This window comes from Lepidochelys kempii, chromosome 3, assembly GCF_965140285.1.
Source record: "Lepidochelys kempii isolate rLepKem1 chromosome 3, rLepKem1.hap1, whole genome shotgun sequence".
Taxonomy (NCBI): Eukaryota; Metazoa; Chordata; order Testudines; family Cheloniidae; genus Lepidochelys; species Lepidochelys kempii.
In genome coordinates, this window is record NC_136382.1 from 189,956,525 (window position 1) to 189,983,498 (window position 26,974).

Sequence of the window (26,974 nt, forward strand, 5' to 3'; positions counted from 1 at the left end):
ATAATGCTGCAGGATTTCTCTATGGCTTTAAGCACAACTGCAAAATATAATAACGTTAAGATGTTTTCTGTCATGGATCTTGCTTTCTCCTTCATATAACATATCATGTTATGCAGGAACTTTTCTCCATGCATCCTCACTTTATTTAAAGACACTATACTCAGAAGCCTTCATAGAATCACAGAATCATAGACTTTAAGGTCAGAAGGGACCATTATGATCGTCTAGTCTGACCTCCTGCACAATGCAGGCCACAGAATCTCACCCACCCACTCCTGTAACAAACCTCTAACCTATGTCTGAGCTATTGAAGTCCTCAAATCATGGTTTAAAGACTTCAAGGTGCAGAGAATCCTCCAGCAAGTGACCTGTGCCCCATGCTACAGAGGAAGGTGAAAAACCCCTAGGGCCTCTTCCAATCTGTCCTGGAGGAAAATTCCTTCCCAACCCCAAATATAGTGATCAGCTGAACCCTGAGCATGTGGGCAAGATTCACCAGCCAGATACGCAGGAAAGAATTCTCTGTAGTAACTCAGATCCCACCCCATCTATCATCCCATCACAGGCCATTGTGCATATCTACTGCTAATAGTTGAAGATCAATTCATTGCCAAAATTAGGCTATCCCATCATATCATCCCTTCCATAAAGTTATGAAGCTTAGTCTTGAATCCAGGTCTTTTGTCTTTTGCCCCCACTGCTTCCCTTGGAAGGCTGTTCCAGAACTTCACTCCTCTGATGGTTAGAAAACTTTGTCTAATTTCAAGTCTAAACTTCCTAATGGCCAGTTTATATCAATTTGTTCTTGTGTTCACATTGGTACTGAGCTTAAATAATTCTTCTCCCTCTGTGGTATTTATCCCTCTGATATATTTATAAAGAGCAATCATATCCCCCCTCAGCCTTCTTTTGGTTAGGCTTAACAAGCCAGGCTCTTTGAGTTTCCTTTCATAAGACAGGTTCTCCATTCCTCAGATCATCCTAGTAGCCCTTCTCTGTACCTGTTCCAGTTTGAATTCATCTTTCTTAAACATGGGAGACCAGAACTGCACACAGTATTCCAGGTGAGGTCTCACCAGTGCCTTGTATAATGGTACTAACACCTCCTTATCTCTACTGGAAATACCTCGCCTGATGCATCCCAAGGCCGCATTAGCTTTTTTCACGGCCATATCACATTGGCAGCTCATAATCATCCTGTGATCAACCAATACTCCGAGGTCCTTCTCCTCCTCTGTTACTTCCAAGTAAAGCGTTCCCAGTTTATAACAAAAATTCTTGTTATTAATCCCTAAACGCATGACCTTGCACTTTTCACTATTAAATTTCATCCTATTACTATTACTCCAGTTTACAAGGTCATCCAGACCTTCCTGTATGGTATCCCGGTGCTTCTCTGTATTGAAGAAGCCTTGAAGTGAGTAGTTGCTCTAGCTCTGGCTTTATGTATGTGCCTAATGTACATTTGCACACACACTCTGTAATAAACAGCCTCATCTTCACCGTTTCCTGCATTCAAGTATTCAGACTGATCTCAATTAGCTTGAAAGGTAGGCTCAAGGTACAGTTAGTATTCTTAAAAAGTCAACATTTGCTGTCAGATATTACAGCTATTTCCTATTCTTACCATAGGGCGAAAATGGTAGTATCTCACATATCACTGTGTGATAACTGTGGGCAAATGCTTATTTTTAATGACAACAGGCCACGACTGTATAGTTGCTGGTATAATATCGCAGCTGCCAGTGTGTCCAGGGTCTACGCTGTGTGCCTAAATCTTGCTTTTGCTGCTTGTGGCTTTAACCAGAAGGAGGTACCTCTCTTGCCATTACTTGTTACATTACATTACATCCAAGTCTTTGCAGATCTTCCTCACCACCAATCAGTCCCCTCTGCTTGGGTGCCCTATGTACCAATGAACGTACTCCAGGGGGCAGTCATTCACCATTTCCAGCAAAGTGAGACTTTTCCATGTAGTTTCTGGGGTTCTGTTCTTTGATGAGCATCAAGATTGTGAAGGGATTTGATAATATTTGAGGGAGGGCAATTATCAGAGAGGTGGAAGATTATTTTAACTGCTGAATATTGGTTAAAATGAAGAGGGGAAGAGACATAGTCAGGGGGCCAGATCAGAGTAGATTACAGAGAACCATGTTGCCAGGGTCTGGGGAATCAAAACTGATTTTCTTTATCTTGACATACGGGAATACAGAAAGTATACCTTTTCCCACCCCCAAATAGGTTGTGATGGCACCTGTAATTGAAGATGTAGAATGCAATTTATGCATTATTTTATGGTCAATCTGGTCAGAAAAAACGGCTCATTTGCTGGTACATTGGTGTGTCCTGTACTGAGATTTCTTTATCTCTGTACACTATGAAGTGCATCCTTGCCTCATGGAAGACCACAAGAAAAAAGCCAATGAACAAAAGTCAGACTACAGCCCATAACGTCATTCAGCAGGTTATATTGGATATATCTGGAAAAATACACATTTGTCAAGAGCTACTAAGCAAGATTTGCGTGTATCACTGAGAACTGGAACTGGGGCACTCCCCCCAATTATTTTACTGCATAAACAGCTAGCCACAAAAGCTAGCACTAGTGTAGTGCTTTAGAGTGATAGGAAATGTTTCCATGCTGCAGAGAAGGAAGGCCAAACATTGACATGGACTGGCTTGTACGGTGGAATCTGCCTCTGTCTTCAAAGGAACATGATAGACAGGAGAACAGCATACTGCTGTCCGTCTTTCAAGTTTGGCAGTTCCCTTTGTTTATCTCATGGTAACATTGTCTTCACAGAGCACTGATTTATTCATGTTTTCAAAATGCAAAACAACTCGGTGCACCCCTCACTCCCCAAAAAACCTTTGATCTCCAGTATTTCAATAATTAGTAATATATATCGTCTTTATGGAATCCTGCATCTTATCTTTATTCTGTTTTGGAAGTGCAGTATTTTGTCTCATTTTACATGAGATAGTAATAAAGTGAGTACACCACATATTACATTCATCTGTATCCCTGGAAAAATTCAAAAGAACTATTTTTTGTCACTACAAAATGACTAGCAACACCTAGGGAAAACGAGAGTGATGCAAAAATAGATGCATTATACATAGCACCCAGTAAAACTGTAAAATTAGAAAAATTTCTAGACAGCAAACAGACATCCATTTCTCTGACTGCCACAATATAAGCCAACATACAGAATGCTGTCATTTGTTTAAAAGCATCAAATTGTTATGCAATTTAACTGCATGATTGACAAACCAAAACTGAATTAAAATAAGGTGTGTATACTGTTTGTCAAATTACAAGGATAATCTTTTGAAGCTAATCCTTTTACTTTTGACAGTGTTCTTTACAGAAGTCTTTTCCTTCATGTCGGCATTATCTTATATTGTTGGGCGACTATATTTGTGTGTGTGTATGTGTGTGTGTGTGAGTGATAAATATAATTTATAATTAACTATCCGGATTAAGACATCTGGACAGTCAGTGGAATCCTCAGATCTTGTTAATTGTTTTCTGTGGGATATGTTTCTTTTAAAGTTTTAATAATCACCAATTGAAGCTTAAGATTTTTTTTTACAAGCAAGCCTTACAATTGTAATGAAATAGCTGAGCCTTTTCAAATACTTTTTAAATGGAAAGGTACAATGGTCCCAGTGTATACGACATTTCAGGAATCTGTGTAAAAATGAGGCATTTATAATATGCTTCTGTGGTACATATGCTTGCCTTTGTTTCAGAGAATCTTATAGGTTAGGATTTTTAAGAGAGATTAGCTGTGCTTTGAGCACCAGTATAGATGGACAAATTTAAACCAGTCAGTAGGTTGGTAGCTGAGCACTTTTGAAAATCTGGCCCTTACTTAGGTGTCTAGATGGGAACTGAGCGCTTTTTAAAATTTAGGCCTTCGTGTGGGTACTGAGCTCCTGGAAAGCTGCTGTTGAGCTCATTTGAAATTGTGGTCAATACTGAGACAGCAATGTGAAGAACACCAACATGTAACTTAATTATGAACTGTTCAGCTAAGTATGGTAGAGGTCACAAATTGTAAATATGCCTTTCGTTATGAACCAGAATTTGATACCCATACTTCAGAAGACCCACTGAAAAAAATGAGATACTGGCACAGTAAGATACTGCTTAGCATGAGTGAAAATGACAATACCTGGTCCTATGATAATGCACTTCATAATTTAGTAACATTTCACTTGAAAATACAAAGAAGCTTGAAGTTTCTGCTCCGAAGGAAAAGTATTTTCATATTACTTCCTAGTCCAGTACTGTTACCCACACAATTTAGGGCTCTCAGGCCCCTACCCTCTCTTTTGGGTACTCAGAAAGTAAGGAACCCATCTTTACCCCTCCGGTGCTCCTGGCTCTACCCCTCCGTAGACTCGAGGCTAACACTCATTCCTGGTGGACTCGGGGCTCTGAGGAGCTGCTGGGCCTTTTACCAGTGAAAGGGCCTTACACAGTAATATCCTTACCCTCTATTTATTAACAGTTACCAAAACAGAATACACATGCAAAACATTCAGTGCTCCCCACTTCCAATAAGGCTGACAAACCTTTCTTGATGGCCAGTTAAGATTAGATTGTCCGGGGCTCCAGCTTCTTCATGGTGTGGTCAGCAAGGTGTAGAAGTCTGACAGCTCTGATCTTGGGCTGCATCCTGGAGTTGGGTTGCAAAGAACTTCCTTTGGACCCCAGGTTATATAGTTAAAACTTGCGTCCTGCTTAGCTATAGCTTAACCAGTAATTTTAAACTGCTTAAGGTATAGCTTAAAAATCATGGTACAGGACCTCAAGGAAACCATTTTGAAGCATGTGGGGGAGAGAAAGGTGATCAGGAACAGTCAACATGGATTCACCAAGGGCAAGTCATGCCTGACCAACCCGATTGCCTTCTATGATGAGAAAACTGGCTCTGTGGATATGGGAAAAGTGGTGGACGTGATATATCTTGACTTTAGCAAGGCTTTTGATATGGTGTCCCACAGTATTCGTGACAGCAAGTTAAAAAAGTAAGGAATGGATGAATGGACTACCAGGTGGATAGAAAGCTGGCTAGATTGTCGGGCTCAGTGGGTAGTGATCAACGGCTTGATTTCTAGTTGGCAGCCGGTATCAAGCGGAGTGCCCCAAGGGTTGGTCCTGGGGCCAGTTTTGTTCAATATGTTTATTAATGATCTGGACGATGGGATAGATTGCACCCTCAGCAAGTTCGCGGATGACACTAAGCTGGGGGGAGAGGTAGATACGCTGGAGAAGTAGGGATAGGGTCCAGAGTGACTTAAACAAATCGGAGGATTGGACCAAAAGAAATCTGATGAGGTTCAGCAAGGCCAAGTGCAGAGTCCTGCACTTAGGATGGAAGAATCTCATGCACCACAACAGGCTGTGGACCGACTGTCTAAGCAGCATTTGTGCAGAAAAGGACCTGGGGATTAGAGTGGATGAGAAGCTGGATATGAGTCAGCAGTGTGTCCTTGTTGCCAAGAAGGCTAACAGCCTATTGGGCTGCATTAGTAGGAGCATTGCCAGCAGATTGAGGGAAGTCATTATTCCCTTCTATTCGGCACTGGTGAGGCCACATCTAGAGTATTGCGTCCAATTTTGGGCCCCCCACTACAGAAGGAATGTGGGCTAATTGGAGAGAGTTCAGCGGAGAGCAACAAAAATGACTAGAGGGCTGGGACACATGACTTATGAGGAGAGGCTGACGGAACTGGGCTTATTTAATCTGCGGAAGAGACGAGTTAGGGGGGATTTGATAGCAGCCTTCAATTACCTGAAGGGGGGTTCCAAAGAGGATGGAGCTCGGCTGTTCTCAGTGGTGGCAGATGAGAGAACAAGGAGCAATGGTCTCAAGTTGCAGTGCGGGAGGTCTAGGTTGGATATTAGGAAACACTATTTCACTTGGAGGGTGGTGAAGCACTGGAATGGGTTACCTAGGGAAGTGGTGGAATTTCCATCCTTAGAGGTTTTTAAAGCCTGGCTTGACAATGCCCTGGCTGGGATGATTTAATTGGTGTTATTCCTCTTTGAGCAGGGTGTTGGACTAGATGACCTCCTGAGGTCTCTTCCAACCCTAATCTTCTATGATTCTATTAAACTAAAGTCCTACAAAACAGTATTTTTCACCCATCCTAGCCCATTATGAAACAATTCTTTAACCAATCAGACACCACCACCTTAGTTGATTTAAATCTGGCAAAATTAGTTATGCAACAGACAGAGACAATTAAAGAATAAGACAGAAACCACGCAGATAAACAAGAGAGAAGTAGGGACCATAAAGGCAAAGTAATAGAAGTATAGATTTCAGAATTGCAACTGTGGATAAGTAGTTTCTTGCCAGACCGAATGCTATCAGACAAAGTTTTCTTTAAACATCTTAAGATCTTTTTTTTTTTTTAATCTGGTGATTGCGGTTACTATTAGGACAGAATCACCTTCTTAACAGCCTGATATTACATTATTTTGGTGCAAATTAGATGGAACGTGAGGATGTGACTCTCTGCAACTTAGCTCATGGCTGCTGTTTCTCACTCTGGCTGCTGCTTTTACTACAGAAAAAGGTCTCATACCATACAGTATGGCATATGAGCTAGTGGATCTACTGGCTATTGTTTGCTTTCTGGATTTGTGCAGGTCCCATCTAAGATGGGTGTGTGTTGGAAAATAGTGATATTTTAGCCTAGCACAAATAGTAATTTTTCATAAATTTATCACAGGAGAAATTTCACTGCTGTTGCAGTTGAAATGTTCTGTGTCAAACAGCAGGGATTTTTGTTTTTGCTTTTTAATCTTTCATTGTTAGTATTACCTGGAATCCTTTGGGTTCGATCATGTTCTTAGATATACATTGATACAACACCTTGGAGCTCATGCAGTTGACTACAGTGCCCATGAGCACATCTGTGTTAGCTGTCTTAGAATCCCAGCACCAGTGTGTATTTGGGGCCCGCTCTGAATCCCACTGAAGTCAATGAAAAGACCCCCCCCCGCCCCCAGCTTCAATAGGCATTCGATAAGGCTCTTGTGTAGTAGCACAGAAATTAACCCTAATTTTTGGTACAGTTAAGGGTTCCATCGTAAAAGGTGCTGATTGCCTTCAGATATCGTTGGAAATTGAAGTCAGGGCCTCAACAGGATCTTCTCCTGAACAAGATTGTAGTTGAACCAGGTCTGCCTTTTGGAGAAGATTGCATAACTGAGTAAAGGAAGCCAATGCACCTGTATTTAAGATCCCCAAAAAGAAAGGGATGAGAACTCAAAGACAAAAATGAAAACACACACATACACCAAACTTTCGTGCACCTGCTGCTTAGGAACTGAAATACACATCAGTGTTTCAAATGTGCTTTTTTCCTCTGCAATAAATGTCTTCAAAGGGAAAACATGGGTTATTAAGTAATATCAAGATTATTAACATTGTCTGCTTGAACCACATTAGTGGTACTGCTCAGTAATCTCTTACAAGCTGTTAGTTTTCAACACTCTCCTATAACAAATGAAAGTGAAACTTAAATATCTCTTCTCTAGGATCCAAATTGAAGAATAGGTTTCAGTCCTATTTTTCATTATTCCTCAGGGTATACCTTGTTGAAAAGTGATATTCATACCCATTAGACAAATGTGATCGGAATTGTTGCAGTTATATACCACACATCAACACCTGCTTGTTTCCTTTCTTATTAAAAATGTGATATGCACTGAAATCTGGTTGCATTTGAAAGGGTGAAAATACATATCAGAAGCAAATCAAAGGTTTTGTAAAAGAGCACTGGAGCATACCTTCCAGAGTATCACTTGATAAAGCTGATCTACAGAAGCTGGTCCCTAGCATGTATTTTCAAAAGAAGCCTCTTAGCATGTTGAGGCTGCTTTTCATGACCTAATGGTGATTTTAAATGGATAGATTTAACTGAGCCCTTTTTTTGCACATGACCTTTAAAGGGGAAAAAGAACAATGTTAGCATTCAACCCAAACTCTGTAGTCTGTCACTTTGTATGCCGTATCATTACTGGCAAAATTTAAAGGAAAACTGCATCCATTTTGCTCAGCCCAGCACTATGGAAGTTCACAGGGTAAGAAGTAGTTGTCACCATTTTTAAATTACAATTGGCATTCCTGAGAGGGCGACCATTTTACTGAAATATGATCTATCTATTCTATCCAATCTCCCTGTCCCATCCATGTATTTTAGAGTACATATCACACCCCTCACTGTGATATTTGAATGCTACCTGAATTATAAACATACATAATAATCTAAAACGTACATTCTTCCCTTTGCATGCAAAGAGAGTGTGTGTGAATGAGTGTGTGGGTTTTCCTAGCTTTCAGAAGATATTACACTTAGTAAAGCTATTGAAATGAGATGGCTCTCACACAGGAGTTGACATCGACGGGAGCGCAGTAGGCTACCTATCTGGTGCTTTGTTTGGTGGTTGCCCTCTTGTGGTTCAGAATCTAAGCTTTTATTTAAAAATACCCCACAAAATGCAAAGTTCATAGGCTTTATGGTTATGAAAATAACATTTCAGTTGTGAAACAGAGTGTAAACTGATGCCATGATGTTTACCTGCGTACACAGAACAAGAGACGGTTCCTGCCCTGAAGAACTTATCATCTAAATAGACAAGACAGACAAAGAGACATCTGACACAAAGAGGGCAGCCTCTTGAACAGCTGAAAATGAAAGAAGGCATTTCTGTCTGCTAAGGCCATTTGGATGTCCAGGAACAGTGAGCTCAGATGTACCCTTCTCATCTTGATGAAGGAAGAGCAAAGGCCCTTGAGTGAGGGCTCGTCTATATGAACATTTAGTACGTGGAAAGGTGGGGTGTAGACCTATCATGCACTAGTCTGCTGTGCACTAACTGTCCACGTGGATCCTGCTGCCACACATTAAAAGATCCCCAGTGCACTTTGATCTACTCCCATGTCAAATCAGGATAGAGCAAAGCGCACTATAAACTGTTACCGTGTGGTAGATTTCCATCCCAGCTTGTTACACACTAACTGTTTATACAAACAAGTCCTGACAGCATAGTTATGCTGTGGATAGTTTTATTTAAAGTTTGCTCATATTAAAGGCCAGGTATTGGCTCAAACTTCCTTCAGTGCTTTTAGAATTTCCAGTTGCTGACTTCTGGCTAGGGAAGTGGTATATCTGTAACCCAGTGCCCTGGCACTAATTTCTGGGATGTATGTCATTTGTGATATTAGCATTATGGAAACCCAGTATGGAAGAGACTGCCTATCCATTTCCAGAATGTCCAATATTGCTTTTAAAGACCTTTAAAAATTAAATATAATTGGCCAGAACCTCAGCTGGTGTGAAATGGCATAGTTCCATTACAGACAATGGAGTTATGCTGATTCACAGAGCTGAGCTGCAAGCCCTAAAGCTTTTCCTTTGGCTGTTTATACTTTTACTGAAGGAAGCTAGAGACTGGTTTCCATCATTGGTCTCCCACTGTAATGTTGCAAATGTCTTCTCTTTTCAGCAAGATGGTTGCAACCAGCACTAGGTTAATTGTAATTAGAGACATTTTTAAAAAACCCATTTCACTGTGCATTTATGGTCTCATATGCTCCTTACTCTGCAAACTTTTAGACTGTCAAGATGAATAAAATGGGTGTCATTTTTCTTTATTTTGCCAGTGAAAACTAGAATTCTTTGGAATAATAGGTAAGCTGTCCTTGTTATTCATACACATCTTATTTATGCATCTTCACTGTTGTGATAAATTAACTGGGCTTGTTTTATATTTCCCTACAGTTTACTTTAAATAATCCTTCACAGTGTTTCACTGCAAGACCACATAAGATTCCTTGTTTAATACCCAGAATGCTGAAATGGCATTTTGAGCACAGACTGTAATGCATAACAAGTGTATAATTTCTTATTGGGAATGCTGTGCAAAAACTTGTTTTCCTATCAGCCACTCCAAAATTTTGCTTAATTCACTAGAACCCCCATGTATCTACAGGGATAATTTATAATTAGAGCTGCAGCAGGCAATATTCCAGAGACGCATATGTTTGTGGACGAGCCCGTTAGGCAGCACTCCAGATCTGAGCCCCTACATGCCTCTATTTGGCCAACAGCCTTCAAGCTGGGCTCATAATTTAAGAAAGGATCATTCTTGGCTGATTTGAAGAAAAGTGGGAAGCTGCCTAAGCTCTGGACCCTGCTGCAAATGAAAGGGGAACAAGAGGGGGGTGTGTGTATGAAATTATCAATTACCAACTTAGGTCCCAGGCACTTAGATGCAGGGGCGGTAGCTTATTTTTCTCTTAAGCATCATGCACTTTTATGGCATTATATAAATAATAGTAATAAGGCACTAAGCAGAGTCAGTCCATCACATCCTTGCACTGTGAAGATTACCCCCATGATTCTGATTTTTAAGAACATCAGAATGAGCAGCAAAGGGAGGAAGAGGATGAAACAGGAAGCGGGGATTTGCATTTGTGGCTGATTCAGCGATCGGGGGTGAGGATGGCTTTGCATACTATCAAACCTTCCAAATGCTCCCAGAAGAGACCTGTGAGGTTGCTTATTACTATTATTATTTTGTGTCTATTTTTACTGCAGAAAAGGGAGGAGGGAGGCTGGGGTGAGAGATAGAAAAGATTGGGCATATAAATTATGTCATTTTACTATTAATAATCAAATCAAATTTTCATTGACTTCAATAGACTCTAAATAAGGCCCATAATTGTTAAACTTTCATATTTCCAGAACAGTTCACATTGATTATCTCCAAAGTAGTAGTTTTAGCTTCTGGTAGTATTTGTTTGGTTTGTTCCAAGGGCTAGCCCCAGAAATGTGATATTTCCAAAATCATCTTTTTATTTTGTCTTGCTGCCTTATCTCTCCATCTGCAGCCCGTGTGGACACATGCACTTTTCATTTCTCCATTACTGTCACTCCAGCTCCACAAGCTTGGAGAGATTTAAAAGGAGAAGAAAAAAAGTTTGCTGTCTGAGAAGATGTTTCCCTAACCCAGAATTCTGTTTCTAATATCCTTCATTTGTCTTAAAGTTTAAAGCAGATAGATCTCTGATAGCTCTTGAACTATCCCCATTTTGTGCTGCACATAAATATTTGTACTTTTTAAAATTCAGAATTCAGCAGACTGATCTGTAAAATGGGAACCAAACATTTTCCCATCAATATATTACAGTGGGGTGGGCAACCTATGGCCCGCGAGCTGATTTTCAGTGGCACTCACGCTGCCTGGGTCTTGGCCACCGGTCCTTGGGGCTCCGCTGCCGTCCCAGGTTACCGGCCGCTGGCCGCACTCAGCCCACTGCCAGCCCCGGGTCCCAGCCACTGGTCTGGGGGGCTCTGCTGCCGGCCTGGGGTCCCTGCCGCCAGCTCTGCAGCCACCCCCAACTGTGGCCCCAGCCTGGGGCAGTGAGGGGTGCAGACAGGGGCAAGAGGGGGCGCAGCTCAGCACCCCCACCTTAAAAATTGTTCCAGAGCCACTGTACCGGGATATTTTTAAGTCCTGATTTGTTGCTTACATCACTATCACGCCACATGGAACAGCGCGCTGCGTTTGACGTTGAGGTTAGAATGTACATGCAAGAAGTGGAATCAGAATTTTCTGACAGATTTCAAGAGTTCCAGTGATTTGGCCCAATGCTTTCTTTTCTAACTAAACCTGAAAAGTTCAATGAAAGCGACTTGGATTTGTCTGTATTTCAGTGGATGGGTGTTGAAGATTTCAAAATGCAGCTCATTCAGTTAAAAAGCTCAGAATGGTGGGCATCAAAGTTTGGAGATCTGCAGAGTGCACTTGAAGCTACCGAGAGAGATCATGGGAAGTCTGTTCTGACCTGCTAGACATCCCTGCCAGTGAAATTTAACTGTTTGAAGAAAATTGCATTTGCAATGCTTTCAGCATTTGGATCCACATACCTGTGTGAACAGGTATTTTCACACATGAAATCTGTCCTCTGTCCCTCTTGGAGCCAGTTAACAACTGATCACTCAGAAGCCTGTGTGCAACTTAAAGTATCCAAATATGTGCCAGACATTGGAAAACTCAGCAAGGAAAAGCAAGGGCAAGGATCACACTAAACTGATAAGAGCTGCATTTTAAATGAAGCTTCTTAAACATTTTTAAAAAACCTTATTTACTTTACATACAACAATAGTTTAGTTATATATTATAGACCTATAGAAAGAGACCTTCTAAAAATGTTAAAATGTATTACTGGCAGCAAAACCTTAAATTAGAGTGAATAAATCAAGACTCAGCACACCACTTCTGAAAGGTTGCCGAACCCTGTAGCACAGAATCACAAAAGCTCAAAAAGTCTTATCTGAATCATCCTTTCTCTGACCATGGAATTTTTCCTGGACGTATATGTAGCAAAGTGAAAGGTGTGTGTGTGTGTGTGTGTGTGTCTGTGTGTGTATACCGATTGCAGCCTGATTTTGATTCAGAAGAATACAATTAGGTCTGTCTGGTGCATCCCCTGATGCCTTTCCATATTATCAAAAGTGATTCTAATATTTGTAAAATGGTAACAAGAAACAAAGCAGGCTTGGAACAATTGAGTGATGTCCTTTCTACGAGAATTACTGTAACAAGAGCTGCTAAACTTATTGCACTTAAAAACACAAATAAGAATGTTGGCCAGAAGTTGTCAGTAGGTGGTCTCCTAATATGTCTGCAGTTTTGAAGTTATGAAAAGAAGCAAGACTTTTGAAATCTAGAAAAGAACGAAAGAAAAGCTAGAAACCAAGTGAAAGAGCAGAGTCGCAGCACCGGTGACCCGAGAAACCTCATTGCTCCAGTTATACTGGCACAATGTCACGTTCTCAGCCACTCCATCACCAGCAAGGGAAAAAAACCCTTTTCCTTTCCTTTTAGTCAAAGGCAGTGGGTAAGCAGAGCACGCGGTTCAGAGGGTCATTAAAAAGCATCAAAGGAGGCAGCCTCATGATGGTAATAAGACGGCTGCAAGGAAATAAAGTGGGCATTGATCTGCACTATCGAGTGTGACATTTTAACCGAAGCTAAAAGCCAAGAGCAGATCTAGCCCCTTATTCATCTGCCTGCCTGTTTTAGTAAATTGTCTCCCCCCCCAACCACTGGCTTCAGAGGTCACTTCGTATTAGCTGCCTTGTTAATACTGAGGCAATCAATACTTAATCAACAAGTAATGGGATTTTGCAGTCATCCTGTATGATCTTTCAATAAAGCCCCGAATCTATCTCAGCCCATTCAGAGCCTGACTAAAGGTGCACGATTGCTGCAGAGCAGGGATTTGATGGTCTGATGCTCTTAGGCTGATCTGCATCTGATTAAGACACCATGCAGCCACTGTCCTTCACCCCTTTGTTCCTTTATCCCCGTATAATGTAGCATGGCACAGAAATTCATCATCTTAGCTTTTAGATGCAACAGCAAAGGAATTAATATTTCCTTAGTGCATGATGTTCCAGCCTCTTTGGTCATGATATGCAACCAAAAAAACCAAGGGGGAAATGAGACAGGAACAATGACAGTTTTAATGCACTGTATTAAAAAAGGCAGCTATAGCAAATGGATCCCAAACAGCCTTTTCTGCTCCTGCCTCTTCAGCCCTCCTAGCCAGAGAGAGTGTGATACAGAACCAGGCACCAGGCATGGATATCTCGGACATTAGAGATGATCAGCTAAGTCAGGAGAAAAGGGACAAAATCAAGAATTTCAGGCTTCACAACTCCTTTGTTTATTTTCCGACATTCAAGTACATTGGTTACATGCTGCATGTTGATGGTGCCATTTTCAGCTAATTACTTGCTGCCATTTTACCATCCTGCTGCAACTTACCTCGCTTCTGCCATTATTCCCAGAAATTGGCTTGTGCTAATGCAGTCTAATAAAAACCATAAGTGGATTCATCCAGATAATTTGGCCCACAATATTCCCTTTTCAAAAGCAACACCAACAAAAGTCTTTAATAAGACAATGGGTGTTCAAAAAGATCAAGAACAATATTAAAAATGAATATTATAGGCTAGCAAGAAACTTATTTAGAAATATACTTTCTGCTTTTTAAATAGAACAGATAGTGCCATTACTTAAGAAAAAACATTCCTTTAAGAAGAAGCTCTCTTTCCAAAGTAGCATACTGTGATGCAGGGACTGCTATGGTAATTAACTTTATTGAATAGTAAATAGAATTGTATAATCTCTTACATGTGGCCAGAGCACAAGTATACACTGCTTCTAGGCATCTCCAGAATTAGGAACCAGTGTTGCACTGAGCAGCTCAATGTAAATGTGAACACTGTCAACAACATAACTGGGGTTTGCTCAAACAAAGCCCACTTTCCTCCGCTGTTGACTTTTGAACCTACAGACTGAAGTGACACCTCCACAGTTCGCCAATCACTGCCAAAATCCCAGTCATCTCCCCAGGTCATCCACAATGTTCAGTGTAAAACAATGAATGTATCACACAGGCACCTAGTTACTCTGGGAGAGAGAGTAAGATATGAAGGGGAGAAGAAGAAAAGCGAAAAGGCAATTAAACACTAAAGGCATGAGGAAAGGGAAAATTAAAAAAAAAACACAAAAAAAAGAAATGTGAAATAAGGGAAATACTGGGAATAAGACAAATATGGAGATCAAACAAATGTGCTTCAATGCTGAGGCCTGCTCACTCAGTGATAGTGGTGACTGGTAAATGTTGACAGTGAGGGGCTGTGTTGAAGGAGGAATCTATTAGACTCAGGTGCTGTCTGAGACTGTTTTGTGCGACTCCATTAACTCAAATGATTGAATTAATGGTAACATGAGCTAGGTATGTGTATGAGAATTCAGTAACCTAATTCACCTTATGCTTTATTTTGTGGCAGGGAATTTCTGGTATCCAAGCCTATGCTTCGCATATTCTGCTGTTCTGGCCAGAGGGATCAAATATCTCCTCAGGAGCTCATATTGCTTCGTGCAGTGGCATTTTCATCCATTGCGAAATGCCATTCTCCCCACCCCATTTAATTCTTTTCTTGCCTAATCCTCGTGTCCATGCTGTGACGCTGCCTATGCAATACTTACTGTGCCTCCAAGAGAAGAGAATATGCAAGTGTCAGGGCTGTTCCATTCCTAGGGGGTTCAAAATGCCACCTCATGATGTTTACAGTGTCCAGCAACCTGGGAAGTGCAAAGTTCCATCACATGGCCTTACATCCCATCTGGATATTGTACACACGTTGGGGAGGAGACAAGTGCAACAGATTGGGTAAACAATTATACATCCATCAAATTACTTACTATGCAGCTAGTGTAGGTAACTCACATGTCCACATCTCCTGCTTCTATTAACCATGGGCTGAGGAGGTGGTGTTTTGGTTTTGAAAAATGAAGCCAACGGGGGCTCAGAGCTGGGTTTCATTTTCTCTGAATCACCAAAAGTTTTTGGGTGGGGAGGGTATGGCGATATGTGGCACCACTGTAACTGGTCAGTGGTGCACACAGCTAACATGATCCTGCACACAAATGGCACACATTTTTCAAAACGTGTGTGCAGCTACTGTGCATATTTCACACAGCCACATGTGCCAGCATTTTCAAACCAATGTTTGGCTCCTTAAACCATGTTTAGGCACAATATAAGTGGTCTGATTTTCAGAAGTTCTAAGCTCCTGCAAATCCCATTAAAATGGATGGGAGGAAAGTTCAGAACTCTTGTCCCTTTTGAAAAGCAGACTGCTTTTATTTTTGTGCGTACATATGGGTTTAGGATCCAAACTTTAGACAAAAATTCTCAGTCCCTTTCAAAATAAAGCCATTTATATGTAGGTGCCTAAACATGAATCAGGATGCTCTGTTTATATACTCAGGTTTAAAAATGTTGGCCACGATGGTTTTTATAGTAGCCGAATACTGTCTGTGTCACCAGTACCCCTTCCCTTTTTCCCACACTCATCCACACAAATTCAACAAGACATTTTCTTCGCCTATTCCTCTTTAATACATCCAGCTCTCAGGGCCAGTTTGGACAGTTCAGAGAGTGTTTCACAAAAGTGAGATCTTGCAAAGAGTGGTTGGCTCTTGTAGAGTTGCAGTATATTTGGTGGGAAGGGTCCCTACACAGGACATTACTATTTTTAATTCACCTTTTAAGACAGCACTTAGTGCAACCCTCTGGGTATGTCAACATTGCAATAGAAGACTTGCAGCTGGCTTGGGTCAGCTGACTTGGACTGAGGGGACTGGGGCTCTGGGGCTATAAAATTGCATTGTAGACATTTGGGCTTGCAGTGGAGCCTGGGCTCTGAAACCACATGAGAGGAAAGGGTCCAGAGCCCAGGCTCCAGGAATAAGGACTCCTGGAACCCTCAAAGTCCCTGTGCAACCTTTGAAGACAGTGCAGAGTATGCACCCTACCACAGGGGTTCATCATTCCTGGCTATCCTGGAGGAGTCTGAGGCCACAGCCACATTCCCATTTGGAGAAGCCAGTGTGGCTGTGAAAGCAAGCCAGGAGTACTCCTGGCATTCCCTGAGTGTGAGCACTGCAATAGAAGTTATTCCTTTCCGCAGGGGTGTAAGGCTGCAGGAGGCCATTGCGCCCCTGCCCAAAAAGTCTTCAGCCTCCTTGTTGGCAAAGGTTGACTCGGAATTGTGTGCTGTGCTGTTTCATAGAGACAAGTATCTGTATGGTGGGTGGAGTTAAAATTAAAGTTGTGTGAGTCCTGCAGGGTTCGCACACTGAACCATGTTCTTTAATTTACAGAGATTGGAAGCGAACCAAACCCTTCAGGTTTACGTGCACATATTTCTCCCAGGTCTCTCATTAATATTCAGATTCCCAAATGCCATCTGAATCCAGGCATTGGCTTGTGCGCCCCTCTGCACTCAGCTCCAGCCCACCTGCTGTTGCTACTTCATCCTCTGCTCCCTGATGAAGTCCTAGAGGTCCATGCTTGTTGTCTTCTCTTCCTCCACATGCGCCTTAGGATCGAGGGCACCAACATAGGGAGCTGTGGGTCTGATTCCTGTGGAAGGACTGGGGGGCGGTAGGGCCTGGTATGCTGCTCCTCTCATACTTGTCCAGGAGCTTCTCATTCCCGATACCTACATAGTCAGTTACAGGTGTTGCTTTGGAAAGGGACATGTGTGTGAGAGAGAGACCCCTTCGAGATAGACGTGGGAAACAGCACGAATTGGTTGGCAAGGTGAGAAAGAACCATGTAGGGCTGGGTCAACTGAATGCTTAAATATGACAAATATCAGCTAATAAAAATTGATTTTGACTACTAAATATGTCAACGGCTTTTTTTATTCAGATCACTGATCCTTGCTAAAAGATTCAGCTGCATGAATACATAGTAAATTTCAGATGATTCTGGTTAAAACCTGGCTACATAGTTGAATTTTGTCACATTTTAGCAGAACCTAACCTCTGAGGCTTGTGTGGTTTGCCTCTCAAAAAGCAAGAATTTTAGAGTGTCTAACTCCTTTAAGCTACTTTGAAAATCCCAGTGATAAGGAATAGTCCAAATGCATGCTGTACCCTTCTTAAGATACTTTGCAATCCGATGAAGTGATCTGTAGCTCACGAAAGCTTATGTTCAAATAAATTTGTTAGTCTCTAAGGTGCCACAATACTCCTTTTCTTTTTGCAATCATTCTGTGCACCACATGCAGATATGAAACTGGTAGCATTTGAGTGATTATGATAAAGCTAAGAATATTTTAGTTTAGATGAATTACAAACACCCAAACCCTATGGAACAATGCAGGAACGTGGCCATTAGTTACTTTGTTCTTGCCCACAGCATTCTTTCAGGTTTTGAAACAGAAGTTGAGCAGTGGTTAATTTATGTTCATCCACATGTCCCAGTTCTTTAGGGGGCTGCAGAATCTCTTTCGAGATCTTTTTAGTTATGTAAACCTTGAAATCATGTTTCTGCTGTGCTCTAGATATCTGCTGCCAGAATCAAAACCAACGTTGAGGGTCAAACATGTGGGTGATGTACCTAGTGGTGCGAGTTACATGTCAGGAAATCAGAGCAAGCTGAGGAAAGATGATATGACTTACACACTTGGCTGAAGGAAAGGTGGAAGGAGATCAAGAGGAGAGTATAAAATAAAGGATATGGTGCCCAGGAAGGTGACGTTCTTCTTACACCCTCCTGTTGGATGGTTTTCCTGCTACAACCCAACTTCTTGACTTGGTGAGGATGTAAATTACATCAGTTTGCACTATTTGACACCAATCCACATTCAACTACATCAACTCATCTATGCCTGACTTAATCACCATCATCATCTCTGTGGCCTGCCCTGCAATTTCAGATTTGTCTGTTGGTTGCTGCAGCTCACTCTGTAAGTTCTTTGGCTGTCTTTGTGGCCCATGATTTATGGCTGGGCGAGGAGATTCAAGGCAATGCCAGTGCTACATGATATTTGGGTACTCAAGCAATAAGACACCTGTCACTCTTCTCTGGAAATACAGCTCTATGTCATCTTTGAATTTGGGGGGCCTGAATCTGTTCTGCAGGCTCTTCTGCAGTCATCTGTAGCTCTATTGGCTATGTTTTAGTATTAAAGTTTAACTCAGAGGGATTTAGAAATTGCTCTGGACAGTGTTGTGTTAGCAGGGTTTTGAACTCTGAATGGGAAAGATCAACAATGTGTCTTGTATGCATTTTATAAGAGATGACAGACTACAGCAAGTTACTAGGAGTCTATATTAGGGAGAAATCTTGCATGTAGTTTGGATGGGGATAAGAAAAAAATAGAGAAGGATATGGGGCTATTTTTGTTCTGCAACAAGATATCTTATGGTCAGTTTATTAAACAGGTCAGCCAGAAAGGACAGCAGCTTAGTGAGTTGTGTTTAGCTGCAAGACATGCCTGGACTAAACAGAAATGTTCATTCCTGCTTAAGCCAGACAATCTCACAACTATCAGCTGTGAGCTACACCATGGACAACTGCTAGCCTATCCTTGCATTAGGGACATGTTGATACTAGTCTGTTCTGACACCTTTTATCAGCTCCAAAAAGTAGCCTTGTTCTTCTCAGTGTATCATTTCTTCTCTGCTAAGTTTCGATAGTGTACGGTTTAAGACATGCGCCTTGAATGTACAGCAATTCACTGGAGTCTATTCACATGCTGACACCTGGACACTGAAACAGGAGGATGGCAGCGTAGCCTCATAACTTGAATTCCACTCCTCGCTTGACTGTCATCAACATGCCTGCCATAAATGAATTTCATTGTGATGTTGCTGTGGACTCAGCCTCTGGTTGGAGGCAATTCTTGGCTGATTGGGTAGGGAAGCCACATTTGAAAGAGAAATCTGTATTTTGCTGATGATGGGGAGGGACCAGAGTAGCTGGCAGGTGATGTGGTGTCTATCTTTGCAACTTCAATAAGTCAGTGGAGGAATCAGGCTCCTTCCTTTAGTAGTGTAGCGTCTGTTTACTTCTGTGTACAGTGCAGCGCTGTCTCCCCAGTGGGGCTGGTGACATCTGCACTAAACAGGGAGACTGAATTTGATTGATATTATTAACTGTGGTGTTACAACACTTTTCAGTTTCCACTGGACATTTTTTTGGGTGAGAGCATAACCTTTTCCCTCTCCTGACATGCACAGATTCACTTAAATATGTTTCTTTTCCCTTTCCCCCAACTTTTTTTTCAGAGCCTCTTGACATGAAATAAACTCTTGCTGTTGTAAAATCAGTGAATGGAATCATGAATATATTTCTTGTCCTTGACACCAAACTGAATAGTTGCTTAACTCTGTGAGGGTACTCAGAGCCCTTGCATCCCTCTTTGCATTAACTTTGGAGAAGAAGAGACGCAGAAGAGGAGGGAGGATGACTCCATGTATTCCCTCCTGCTCCTCAGTGCCAAGCCAGTTTGCTATCTCCTTGCCTGTGCTGAAGTATCCTATATGAAATGCTGTGCAGAGCAACAGTGAAACGGGTTTCAGATCAAATAAGAACCAACTAATGCAGACTCCTTAGGGGCAGCATCGTCTCCCTGGTGATGAGTTAGATACAGTGTGAACCCTACCCACCACTGTAAATTGAGACTCTGAGCATTCGTTTGTGTGTTGCTTTTACCTATCTTCTTTCAGATGTCACCAACAGGAAGCAACCAGAACCTTAATTTAGAGCTCGAACCAAACCCAAGGCTGTTTTGCTATTTTCAGAGATGCAACTTGTTTTAAATGTTCTCCCTCCCCTACATGTTTTGGCTTAGTGGACGCACTAAAACACTGACAGAATGGATTGTTGCTTTCATGGTATTTCTAATCCATGCAAAATCAGCATGGAGTGGATATATTTCCTCTCTAGTGAGCTTTCAAGTCCTGGAAGATTTGCACGAGTTAGGAGAAGTATCCAACAAGGATCAGGACTTCAGCATTTTATTTGGAACAGAACTGCAAGTTTTCTTTAGATTCACCTGGCACAAATTTAGAAAAGAAACTCAGAAATGCACTCAGATTAAAGCTGCTAAAAATAGCACTAATTTGATTAGTATCTCTGCACAAAAGTCACATTTACAGGGTTAGTCTGTGGACACACACACCACTTTTATCATTATTTATTTATTGCATTATTTGTAAATCAATGTTAGAAGCTGCTGGTGAAGCTCCAAACTGCTGAGGCATCTCTCCCGCTTCTTCACCTTCAGTTTAGTCCTTGTTCTTGGACCAAATAAGAGAGGAACCTGAGATCTGTGTATAAAATGGAGGACCACATAATTTCTGTATTGTGCATACAAATCCAAGTGATTGCAATGCCAGTGCCTAACTTTATGCTGTGGTTTGCCCATGCAATTGTGGTAACTATACACACAGGTGACTCACACCATTGCACAAACTACTCGGGCCTCTTTGGTAAACATTTGTGTGTTTTCACTTGTACTCCAGGAAGGTTAAAAAGTGCTATCTCTTCTTCTTTTGCTAGACATCCAGGACTCATCCCCTGTTGAATCTCCATAGGCAAGATAAATCACTCCCCGAATAAACAACCTAGGGGACCAATGTTAAAAGGGAAGGCTTTGTGTAGAAAACTGATTGTGTCCTGTATGTACCAAATTAGACACGGTCTCTCCAGGACCCAGGGACTTCCCAATGGAATGGGAAAAGACAGTGTTTCAGTGGCAGTAGTGAGGAAGGCCTGGCAGCATTGCAGAACTTTCCAGCAGGCTTCTAGAGATCAGTAAGCTCAGGTGTCTCCAGGCATGCACATGGCAGCCCTAGTTATCTGACCGCAAGGACGTCATGTGCATTTCACACTTAGTTTCCATTCCTAGTAAAAACCACTCCTGAATTCAGTATGTCAGGGCAAAAAATTATGCTTGCTTGTATAAGGACTTTATTAAATGGGTCTGTGAAAAATACTGTTTTGTTTGTGTGCTATCACTTATCTCTGCATTCATGATTAAGGATTAAACTTACTGTGTCCCTTACATTCAGATTCAGATATCAAGGAGCTCTTTCTTTTTATTCTGATATATCAGTTTACATCTGTTTTAATTTTTTGTTGTCATAGCATGTGTATGTCGGTCTAACCCTCTCATTGTTTCCATGCAGAGTACATTTACCTCCCAAAACTATTTGATTTCTGGAGACTCCTATTCTTAGCTGGAATAGCTGAGAACTGTGACAAAAGTCTGACTAGCGTGGCTGCGTGTATGGTCCCAGGGATAGGCTGGCTTTACTTGCTCTGTGTTGTTCATATTGTTTAGAGGTCTGTTGCAAAATGACAGCTTTCACAATGACAGCTACTCCTTTAACAAGCAGTCATGCTCAACAGTCATTGCTTGATTGCCAATATTTACCTTGCTTTATTACATTACTGTAAATTTTGGTTGGCTAGCACAGCCAATGGATGACTCTGACAATCTGGAATCTGAACGGCGCTGATGAAATTAAACACCACCTTTGCGTGCCATCTGAGCCTCTGGACAGGCAAGTGAAAATAAATGTCCAAAGGTTATACTTTATATAGCCACAGACTTGACCTCTAAGTGCCTTAAAAGGGCTCACATACTTAAAGGTGCATTACTAGGCCTTACACTAATTCACTGTGATAGCTAAAGTGCTTTGTGTATACCACAGGAGACCAGAAGCCCTTGAGGATCCTTTAGAGCAGAGTGTTTGGGCAGTTAGCATTACTCAGCTTGAATTTTGTATTTGTATCCAGTCATGAGTGAAAGTAGGGGTAGACCATTTGCATATTGTTTTGGTATAAAGCTAGAAAAATGCTTCCATATGGGTAAGTCATGTAACTTCACGCTGTGTATGTTTTTCAGATACCTGAAAAACCCTAAACAAGACAAGATCCATTTTTTTTTGCTGAGGTTTTCTTAGGAACGTTCATCCCTCCTTGTGTTTAAGTTTGCAGATCTAACCAAGAATACTTGAGACTGATTTTAATTCTTAACTAGATGGACATGATTTATTAATTCACATTTGAAGTAACAATTGCACTCAGGAAGAATCAGCGGAAAGCTTTAATTACAGTGGAAGATATGCAGAGATGTAGCATGCCCCCATCCAGATTTCACAACATATAATTATCATAATTTTTTAATTTTTTTATTTGAAGAATGATGATGGAGACCAGAATCCACTGGCTACCCACTCTGCTTCAAAGCAGCATCTAAATCAGATTTGAAACTTTAAATAGATCATTTTCTAACTTGCTTGTTAGTGCCTAGCTATATATATATATATATATATATATATATATATATATTTATAGACTTCACACCCACTCTGAAGGGTCTTGCCTAACCCAGCTATTATTTTTACATCTGAGCCAACTTGCACTTTCTGTCCTCAGCTCAAAGAAAAAAGATGTTAAACGGTCAGTGTGCACTGGCACGTGAGCTGTGATTAGGTAATTTGGGATCACACCACAGAAATCACATATGGGCTTTTGGGACTGGGAATTCCATTCCTGTTCAAACAATGATCAGGTAGGGGAGGGAAGATTGGGGGGGGGGGGAATCATAGTTCCTGAAAAGCAAAATTGCACCATTGAAAAAGAAAGTAAAAGCAAACAAACAAACATCTTCCTCTCCTTATTCTGGGGGGAATGAAATTCAAAGACAAAGAAATACTGTAGCACATATTGAACCAAAATGAGGTTACATTAACACATGAGCACCTGTAGTTATGGCTTCAATCCAACTGGCCATAACCCCCTGTTTTCTGTCATTCATAAGCCTTGAAGTATTTTCCCCTAGGTCTGAGACTTTCCATGCCTGGTCTCAGTTCCAAAGTGAATTTCTGCCCTTTTTTCGTTCATTTTATTTTCATGTTTATTCTATTTTATACCTCTTTAATTCCCCTAATCCTCAGCTATCCTTTTTTTATCCGTATTCCCTCACCCCTCCTCTATCAATTGGGGTTAACTGCCCATTAAACCTGTGTTGAGATTATTATAAAACTGGTGGCTGTTAATGCTAACCTTTGCAAAGTCAATTTGTTGAAGCCTGGGGAATTTTTGATCTCTGAGCATAAATAACTCCAAAATATGTGCAAAGTTCAGACCTAGACTTCAAAAAACTCCAGACTTGAGTATGTCCAGATCTAAGGTTGTTGTTTGACCCATTATGAAGAACTAATGGGGCAGCTGTAAAATTCCAATTCTAATGCAGATTACAATTCTCAACCCAGGCCCCAAAGTTAAGGTATTCTGGATCCATTTTTCTGTGGAAGGCCTATCTATAGGCAAAAACTGCTTCAGAGCTCATATATGGCCTCACTGAGGGAAACAAATGTTTTAGAACTACAGAATTCTAAGGGATTGAATCGTGGACACCTGTCACTAGCTACCCTGCATGCAGTATTGTGTGCAGTGTGGGTATTCTCGTGGGACTGTGGTCCAGTTTTCAAGATGATAACCAGGAAGAGGGAAATTAAATCCTAAATTCCCTGAATACTGTGAAAGTCACTGAAAAGTAATAGTTTAATATTCAGGTCTGGAGATGATGGGCTTCTAGAGTGAGGAGCTAATTTGTGCCACTCTAGCTCCGCTTGGTGATCTGTGAGCTGCTGGGCAATCCTTGAACCTTATGGGAGGAGAAGTCTGTTCCTCTTTCACCTCCCACTCCACACATACGCACAACCACATATACAGTCCCAATATGGAGGAGACATGAAGAAAGTGGTGGAGGATCTCCTGCTTTAGGATAGGACATGGGGGTGCAGGATAGACCTAAAACTAATGAAAAAGCATTGAAAGAGATCCCAGCTCAGCCCCACTGCCCTGGCTTGAATAGGGAGGGGAAGATCCTGATGACCCATCCCCTAGGAGGGTGGGAGAGAGAGGGGAGTCCCAAAGTGGTAACTGGGTGGCTACCTCCCCAAGGCTAGAGAAGAGAGAGAGAAGGATAAAGGAAAGCAGTTATGGGGCAATCATTGAAAGGGTAGTGTATGCTAACCAATGCACAGTTATGGTTATTTCTTGTTCTAAATAGAGGTAATTTCAGATACCATTGTGTGGTGCTGGCAAATGCTAACTTTTTATTGGCAACTGCTGTTCTATAGATGGGGTATTTGGGGTAGCAGACACAAAAGGTGAAGTGACTTACTGAAACTCACACAGCAAGTCAGAGGCAGAGCTAGGACTAGACTCCATGGGCTAAATTCTCTTCTGGTGTAAATTGACCCAGCTCCATTGAAATCTCTAAAGCTATGCAAATGTATGCCAATGGAGAATTTGGACCCACATCCCCAGCTCCTAGTCCACTGACCCAATCGCCTGGAACCAAACTACCTCTCATAAAGCAGGACAGCTCACAGCCAGTTCTCCAGAACTGTACTGCTCTATGAATTTGGATCTCACTGTGTGTGTGCCTATACAAAGGGAGCAGCTAGTTTCCCACAATGCCCACTGATGCGCAATGTGTTTTGGTGGGCAGACTGGTGTGTGCACTTGAGAGCAATTCATTTACCACTTGGGGGAAAAGGAGGTTAACAAACAATGGAAACAAGCAAACACTTTTTTCCTCACAAAGTATTTTATTCTGTACTTCTTCTAAATCAAAGTATTCGAAAATTATATACGAAAGTTCAGGCACAAACTCTGAGAATTGGGCTTGAAATCTAAAGTTAGAGGTGTCATTTTACCCACACATGACATTCTTGAATTACATTAAAAGCTTTTGGAGCTTCTCTCAAAACCTCATGAAACTTCATACCCCAGTACAAATGCAGACATACGTTTCTGAAGTAAAACATGCTACGTCTTCTTCAGATATCATCAAGACAGTATAGAGAAGGATCCTGTTCACTTTCTTAAACCTTCCTTCAGAAATATGTAACTTTTACAGGGCAACAATGTGGTGTAAAGCCCACTGCGCTCATAGCACGTGTACTGACTGTTCCTACCTGCTAAGTGTGGACCTCATGCTACGGAAGATCAAGCCTTCCTGGTACAGCAGAGCAAACCTTGTTAATTATAGCTTCAGTCTGTTCAGTAGCCGTCTTCTACCTCCTTCTCCTCATCCATCCAAGTCAGGATCTATTTTTGTTGCCTGGATGAGAGCAGCAAAACGGTCAAGCCAAAATTGGAAGTGGTCAGCCAGACAATTGCGCACAGTGCCTCATCAGACATAAAGCAGTGTGTTACTAGAGATCCCTTAGAACTAGCAAAGAGGCTGCTCACCTTCATGTGACTTGAAAAGAAGTGCTTTTTTAAAGGTTCTCTGAATGTTTATGAGTAAACAAACAAGAGGGCGAGTAGGCCATCCATGTCTGTAAATCCCGGCCCCCTCTACCCCAGAGCACCAACTGAATAGCCGTAAATAAGGCAAGTGCAAGACTGTACTTGAAAATAAAAGAGCAAAATAAAGCTCTATTCTCTGCTTGGCATGGTTTCTGACTGTGTTTGCCGTCTGACAGTGTCACTGTGAATTACAGTACATTGGGTCGTTATTACATATGTGGTGGCACAGACAACAAGAGCAACATGGGAAATCTTATGTATTTCTTTTTTTGTCACTGAATAAGTGTTGTCCTTTTCTCCGTTACTTTTAGATCACTATAAATCCAGCTACAGATGTTTGGAATTACATTTAAGGCGTCTGACTAGCTTAACCCAGCAATGTTACTATGTACGCACCAGACCTATCAGCTGACTACTTGAAAAAATGCCACCCACCGGCTTCACTCGATGGGGAGCTTGGTGGAGCTGGAGGCACTGAGAGAGCCCCAGTTGAACAGAGGAAGAGAATGCACTGAAGGCTCGCGGGGGGAGGGGGCGGGGGGCTCACGGGCGGGGGGGGGGCCTCCCCTTCAGAGTCTCTAGCTACTCATTGGCTAGCTTGGGGAGGACAGAGGTGATTGGTCCCTCACCCTTCCCTTTCATTAATTTAAAAGCTAGCCTGGATGGCATATGGAGTCCTTTTTGCTCTTTCCAGCAGCCTCATGTTCCCCACACCGTAATGGTAGCTTCAGAGCTGTATTTTGCAGATGTGGCAGGTCTGACCAATCTCTTGTTTTGGCATCAGGAAAGAATTTTTTTCTTTCCAAATTGACAGAGACCTGGAGAGTTTGTCACCTTTCTCACAGCATAGTTAAATAGGAATATGATTTAATAATTAAGTATAGTACTTGGTAAGGTTTGTTACAACTTGTGGCTGGTTTTCAATGCCTGGGGTTTTACTGATGGACCTTGTACTCATATGATAAGGAATATTTTGTGGCCTTCATGGGCCAAGGGTCCCCTTTTAGTACCCTCTGTCCCCCTCAGGGAAAGCAGGTGGTTGGTAGGACTCAAAATTGAACTGAGGGGTAGGCTGAGGAGAATATACCCCAACTTATGGGTTATACAGTAGGAGTCCTGTGATTCCACAGTGGAACCACTTAAAATGCATGCTAGGTGAGAGTCTGGGTGACAGGGTGGGTAGCATCCCTCCCCTGTGTTAAGTTTAATAAAGTTGTGGCCTGCTG

General features: G+C 41.7%; 1 long non-coding RNA gene across 8 annotated transcripts in view; it reads left to right on the plus strand.

Annotated features, from left to right (window-relative positions):
• LOC140909618 (uncharacterized) overlaps positions 1 to 26,974 on the plus strand; it is a 754,751-nt gene that overhangs the window by 603,230 nt on the left and 124,547 nt on the right. The window lies entirely within an intron of this gene.